Consider the following 7,035-nt stretch of genomic DNA (forward strand, 5'->3'; position numbering starts at 1 on the left):
AACCCAATTTTCCAATTTGCAGGATTTTGAAAAATAATTGCATTTCGCGTATTAATTAGTACACGATCGAAATATGGAATTTATTAAACGTTATTAACGTATTGTGCAATTCAAAATTTTGTTAGCAACTCCAGACGTTGTTAATAAGTCGTAAGTCCTATGAAATAATATTTGGCCATTGCCTTGAATTTAGATACCCTCGTGACAAATTCGAGTAAAAATATAGGAAGGTACCGCTTGAGCGAGCTCGAATTAAACTAATCTAGCTGATATCAATTTTTATGATATAACGGATTCGACAAATAAATTGAAACTAAATCGGAATTATGTAGATAATTAGGAATTTTAAAATGAATCCGTTATGCATACTATTTGATTCGTAATTTTGTAAACAAAGCGAAATTTTATTAATTTACTCGAAATTTAGATATTTGAAAAAGTCGTTAATAATTCAAGAAAGGTTGTAAATAATGCATCCACTTGTTTTTTTAAACCATCAAAAAATCGAGTAAATTACGACGTGCTGTTTTTGAGACGGCCTGCTGCTTCTCTCTTTGCTTAACTCTATATCAAATTTCTCTATCGTACACACAGCCCAAACTACTTGCAAAGCAAAACCTCCCTAATTTAGACGTCTGCTTTCCACACCGCTGTTTAAACAAAATCTACCTTCAAGAAAATTCCTCGCGCTACGACGTCACAAATATTATAACTGGATTACTTCTTACCATATCAGAAGCTACATGGCAGATAACATCCTATCCGCCAATAAGCAATCACCTTAATCCAACTCCGATAACCTTACGATACCAAAAATTTTGCTCTATCTCGTTCCACCCATTTCTGGGTGGCGACTTAATACATCAACTTATTCAAACTTCTCTAGCCTCCATAACTCAAGAATTGGAAAAGTCCTTAAGGGTTGTATTAATCTTTGAAGAAAATTTCAGCTCTGTACTTACCTTCTTAGATTTCCTCTGGGGTGAAAGGACACAGTTGAAAGTTTATATTTTGGTGGTACCGATATCGGTGAAAACAGATGTTTCGCTTTATTACGTCTGTTTCTTGTGCTCCAATAAGTTTATTTCAGTGCAAACTATGGATATTTCACGGTCAGATTCGGATTTTATACATAAATGGACCACTCATCAAATGGCGCTATATTCAAACCGTGTTCGGACAGAATTGCAACTGAGTTATATATGTGCAGGAAGACCGATGAGGATCTGGTATCTTCAGTGCGGGTAAATTTGAATGCTGTGTTTCAACTTGCATATTCTGAAATGGCGATTTTTGAACCTGGTCTTTACCGTTTTTTTTAAAAAAAATACACTAATTTTTAGGTTTGAAAAGCTATCACGATAAAATTTTGATTTTTTCCTCAATATAGAATAGAAGTAAACTACGCACATCGAAATAATCAGGAAGAATGATACATTTTCTGATAAAAAAAATCACAATTCTAACCTCCTTTGTACATTTTTTTAATTAAATTTTAATTTTATGAAAAAACCCGCATAATTTAACAAATTTCAAAATCGCCATTTGAATACAAACAAGGCAGAAAAAATGAAATTAAAAAACAGTCTACAGTAGAACGTTAAAAGTTCTGTACATTTAGTTTCAAGACATCTCCAAAATCTTTACTTTAAACATTTCAGCTACTTCAACTATCTCGTGCCCATATTACAACTCAAACTCAATTTCTCCACCGTTTATTCATCCGATTTGGGCGCGGTTTATCATCATCGATACGGAAACTTAATCTTCAACGTGTGGTCGGACCTCGTAACACAAGAAAACTCGAGCCTTGTCATCAACTATAAAAGATTCGGGCACCACTTGATCTACTGCGAGTATGGGGCACACTCTCAAATCCGATTTAGCGATTGGGTCGCCACATTTCAACCGGAGGTTTGGGCCGTCATAGGCCTCACTCTGCTAGCAAGTGCCCTCTTTCTAAGGAATAACGAGCCTATTTGTCCGCCTAGATGGATTTGGGGTAGGTTAGGCTTAGGATTAGTACTCAGGTCAGGGGTGCGCTGGGACTCGACCACAATGTTATTTGGCAATACCCCAATGTCATAGCAAAAAGGGGCATGCATGGATTACATGACTCAAAGTACATGTGGGAGCAATCATAAGTGTTCGTTTTTTCAAGTTTGTCTTAAAATGTGTATAAAATACCAACTTACCAGAAAATGTTGGTTAAAAGTCCCAGGTCACGACCGTCAAGGTCACAGGTCGTACTGATAACAAATTTGTCCTCTTTACCCCCCTCAAAAGTGGTATCATTCGAAAGGTAATTCCAAGGGCTTCCACTTTAGTCCTTATCATCTATGCTCTCCGACCACACCCAACGCCGGTGGGAGTGGTTAAAGTTTTTTTTACATGTTTTTATAAAAAATAGAAAAAAAATTAAAAAAATTATGAATAAACTTTGAGGGTTCAAATAAATGTAGGAAATTGCAACTCTTTATTACTACTTCCATTGCAGATTAACATATAATGATAATTCGAAACACCACTAGTCTAAAAAGTTTTATATATATTTTTAAGTTTTAAAAAAATATATTATCATTATATGTTAATCTGCAATGGAAGTAGTAATAAAGGGTTGCAATTTCCTACATTTATTTGAACCCTCAAAGTTTATTCATAATTTTTTTAACTTTTTTTCTATTTTTTATAAAAACATGTAAAAAAACTTTAACCACTCCCACCGGCGTTGGGTGTGGTCGGAGAGCATAGATGATAAGGACTAAAGTGGAAGCCCTTGGAATTACCTTTCGAATGATACCACTTTTGAGGGGGGTAAAGAGGACAAATTTGTTATCAGTACGACCTGTGACCTTGACGGTCATGACCTGGGACTTTTAACCAACATTTTCTGGTAAGTTGGTATTTTATACACATTTTAAGACAAACTTGAAAAAAACGAACACTTATGATTGCTCCCACATGTACTTTGAGTCATGTAATCCATGCATGCCCCATTTTGCTATGACATTGGGTATTGCCAAATAACATTGTGGTCGAGTCCCAGCGCACCCCTGACTCAGGTGTGTTTTTTCACTTGCAAAATTTCACAAGAACGGGCAGAAAAAACACTCCCACTTGGTGCAATTTGAAGCGAAATTCAAGTAATTACAGTAAAAAATTAATTTAATACGAAACGCAAAACCTGCCGTTCCGCCTGATAAAAACGCCTGAGTACTAGGCTTTAAGCCCGTGAATAAAGCGCCAAGTCCAACTGTTAAAGCATCACTACCCAATTCTCGATTTTAGATTCCCGCTGCAATTGGATTCACCTTTTGGCTATTTGCTTCCGACAAGGGTACCCCATCTCCCGACAACTGGTCCTAATTTCGCTCTTCATTTCACCAATCCTTCTAATTTATGAGTATTACTTAGCCTCAAAATTGGTCGTCCCTCCAGTCCAAGAACGCCTCAGCTCGTTGGTTCATGTGATTCAAGCCGGGTTCGAAATTTATGGGATCAAACAGCCCGATGGGATCAACCTCCCTTCGCTAAGGAGCCGATTATCATTCGACCTTGCGTTGGCGGGGTTGCGGGGCAAGCTGGAACAGACCGTGTTCGAGATTCCGAAGCAAAATATTGTGCAAATCCTGGGTCCAAATCGGAGCATTTTAATAGCAACCGAAAATATTGAATATTTTCTCCAAGCTATTGAACGAAACCAACGTTTAAACGGAACGGAATGCAGGTGTCACGCAATTCAGAACATTGCTCTGGTCATGACCTATTTTGACGTATTAAGGGTGCGAAGGTACCAAGACGTTAGCAGGGTTGTCAAGTTTATGGAAATCACGGGTTTTACAAAACTCTGGAGGGAAAGATATCAGTTTTATTTGGAGGCTAGTTTTAAAGGTGACAATGACAAACAGAGTTTTGTAAATAAGATTGACTACGATGATTTAGTCTCACTTTTTATTTTTTGCACCATATTGATAGAAGGGGCTAGTCTGATCTTCTTAGTTGAAATTGGTACACCGCGTCGGGAAAATATTATGAGGTTTTGCAAAAGAGGCCCGAAATGAATAGGATTACACGTCAAGGGATTATCAACAAATTTATGTAACAATTAAGAATTTGTGGCACATACCCCACATTATGTGCATTAGGTCACAAACTGTGACCCGGATATTTCATTTATTATTATTAGGCTAGAGTATTTCTTCCATATCGAAGATATAAAGACTGCAAATTCGACGTTCACGTATACCATTTAGTCAAAAAATGCAAAATTATCAAGTTTTCATGGTTAAATTTTGACATGTTTGATTTTTTATCTCGAAAACTAAGAATATACCATCTCCAAATTTTTTATATGTTTTATGGGTATAGTTGCTCTTCCAAATAAACATTACTCCAGACAAATCCTACGGTGGGGTTTAAGCATAGTAAGCGAAATATTTGCAAAAAATCGTAAAAAATAATGATTTTTTTGACATCGGATTTTTTAGTGGAACGGGTTTAACTGATGATAACTCGGTATGCGGTTTTATAGTAACCCTATGTAAGTACCATCATTTCTCAAATTGGTAGTATTAAGAAATCTTTAGCCGTTTTGGATATAATGCCCCCTTAAGGTGTCAAAAATTGACATGGTGAAATTTTCAGTTTTTGGCCTACAAAAGTAGTTTAAGGTAATTTTTTTAAGTCTACCGTACTGATTTGTTCTTGAACCAACATAATCTGCAAAATTAAACAAAAAAACGTCTTGGCCCAAAATTCGTAAACCTGCACCTTTACCTTCCTTTTTATTTCCTAACAGTTGCAACTTCAAATTTGTGAACATTTTTTGAAGGTGCGTCTGAAAGTTGAGCAATTAGACTTTATTATATCAATGTCACTTACAATTTGAAGAATGCATTATTTATTTAAAGTTTCATAGAATTTTTCATATTTATGAAATTCCGAAGGATTTTGTTGGTTCTAAATTTGATTAAAAAACCGCATATTTTTTAGCCCCAAATTAACTTCGTTTTATACTTTGTTAATAATCGAATTTATGAATTGTAGTTGTTCATGAAGAAGGTTTTGGCAGGTGAAAACTTCCTCAGGAAATAAATTATTTTGGCTTATCAAAAACACGGAATAATAATTTTCTAGGAGAGGGATTTTTGAGTGTGAAAAATTGTGAAATTTGAGCAATTTTTTACAAGAAACAGAAAGTTTAAATAACCGTCACTTTACAATTGTGTTAATATTGATTTAATAATTTTAATTGAAATTCAAGTCGGAAAAAGTGTGTCCGGTTTACATAATGCGTGAAATATCATTTTCTAGGAGAGGGAATTTCCCAATTCATGGCATTCTTTTCGTGTATACTTTTTTGAACATTTTTTATCTTGAATTTCTAAAGAAAGTTTTTTTAGTTTGCTTTTCAAACCGACGCTACTTAAGAACGTAACCCGAAATTCAAAAATTCAATTAATTTACCTTCTGGCCGTCTTTCTGGATTTTAGTGGTATTGGAACTCTTTTTAACTTTTTAAGGAAATGAAAACAATTAAAAAAATTATAGTTTTGGGCCTCAAATCGATATCACATGACATTTTTTTCATAATTTTAGCAATGCTAATTGAAATTAAATCAAAATAAAGTTATCTAAAATCATGCTTTTTTCGAAGATGGAACTCACTAATACTCTATAACTCCCTGCAGGTCTAGACTCTAGACCTGCAGGGAGAAAATATTTTTCAGTTTTTTAAATCTACTGCCATAATATTGCAGCCATGTTAGCTCCAATCTACGTCTGCGTTTAGCGTCCCCAAATGACTCAAAATCAAGTAAGTAATATTATCATTTTACGATGTTTCCTAGCCAATTTGATGGTCTCTTCTCAATTTTATCCAATTTTGACAAAAAAAATCTCATCAAAAATTGCTTTTTTAAAATTTTTGTTTCATCAGCGAGAAATCCGCTTCTCAGTTTTCAAATTTTACGAATTTCCGCCCACTCCCCTCGCGCAATGGTCGGAGTAGAATCAAAATATTAATACCGTTCTTCTCACAAAAATTAGCTCAATAAACTATTTAAATCTTAACAAAATTTCAGTCTTTCGAAATTCCGGTATTGATTATTGTTATTCTCATATTTATTTTTATTCCATTAACGGAAAGTTCTTTCAGAAGTTTCTGTGATTGCTGGCTCGTTTGGCTTTCCACTTGTAGGTTAAAAAAATATACGTCTGGTCCTCAATTACAGCATAAAAGTATAATATACATTTTATGTTACATGTTGCTGGACGCGTAAACTTTAAACTCAAATTCATTATCATATAAAGTAAAATCTAAATTTTTAACTTTGCAATTTCGAAATTTAAATTCGTACTTCAGAATGTTGACGTCATCAGCATAAGAACCACCCACCAAGTCAACAAACATCATCAATTCCACAAACCACCCACCCACTATTTTGATGACGTAATATATGGACGATCCCTGATTCATGTTGTAACTGTTATATTCCGTATATTTATGTACATATATCCAGTGTTTTTAGGTATATATTTTGTCCAGCAAGTGAAGTGTAGTAGTGACACAAACAGAAGATGCACACAAAAAGGCTCAAAGATCACGGACTGGACCCTTATAAAAAGCCAAGAAATCTCACAAAAGTGGACCAGTCTTGATTCTGGTTCTACCCAAAACCTAACTACTAGACTGATCCTGTAACATTTGCGTTTCTTCGGAAACCGTTTGTTAAAAACATCACCCTACTTTTCTCAGAAATATTATCTACTCCCACTATCCTGGAAAATCAAACCTACTCCGAACCTACATTAATCCGGTACTATATCCTTAGTTTCTAGGTTTACTTAAATAAGAGTTATGTGTTCATAGTTATGGACTTTTGAAATTGATAATAAATACAATTTATATTTCTTTTCCCACAAATGTCAGTATCCGTAGCACTTCAATACGTACATATAGCAGTAACATACAGGAGAAATCCAGAGCGAGAGCCTGGCTTTGCTCATAGAGCAAGGCAGCCATGCTATCACGTG

This window comes from Folsomia candida, unplaced genomic scaffold (genome assembly GCF_002217175.1).
Source record: "Folsomia candida strain VU population unplaced genomic scaffold, ASM221717v1 Fcan01_Sc005, whole genome shotgun sequence".
Classification (NCBI taxonomy): Eukaryota; Metazoa; Arthropoda; class Collembola; order Entomobryomorpha; family Isotomidae; genus Folsomia; species Folsomia candida.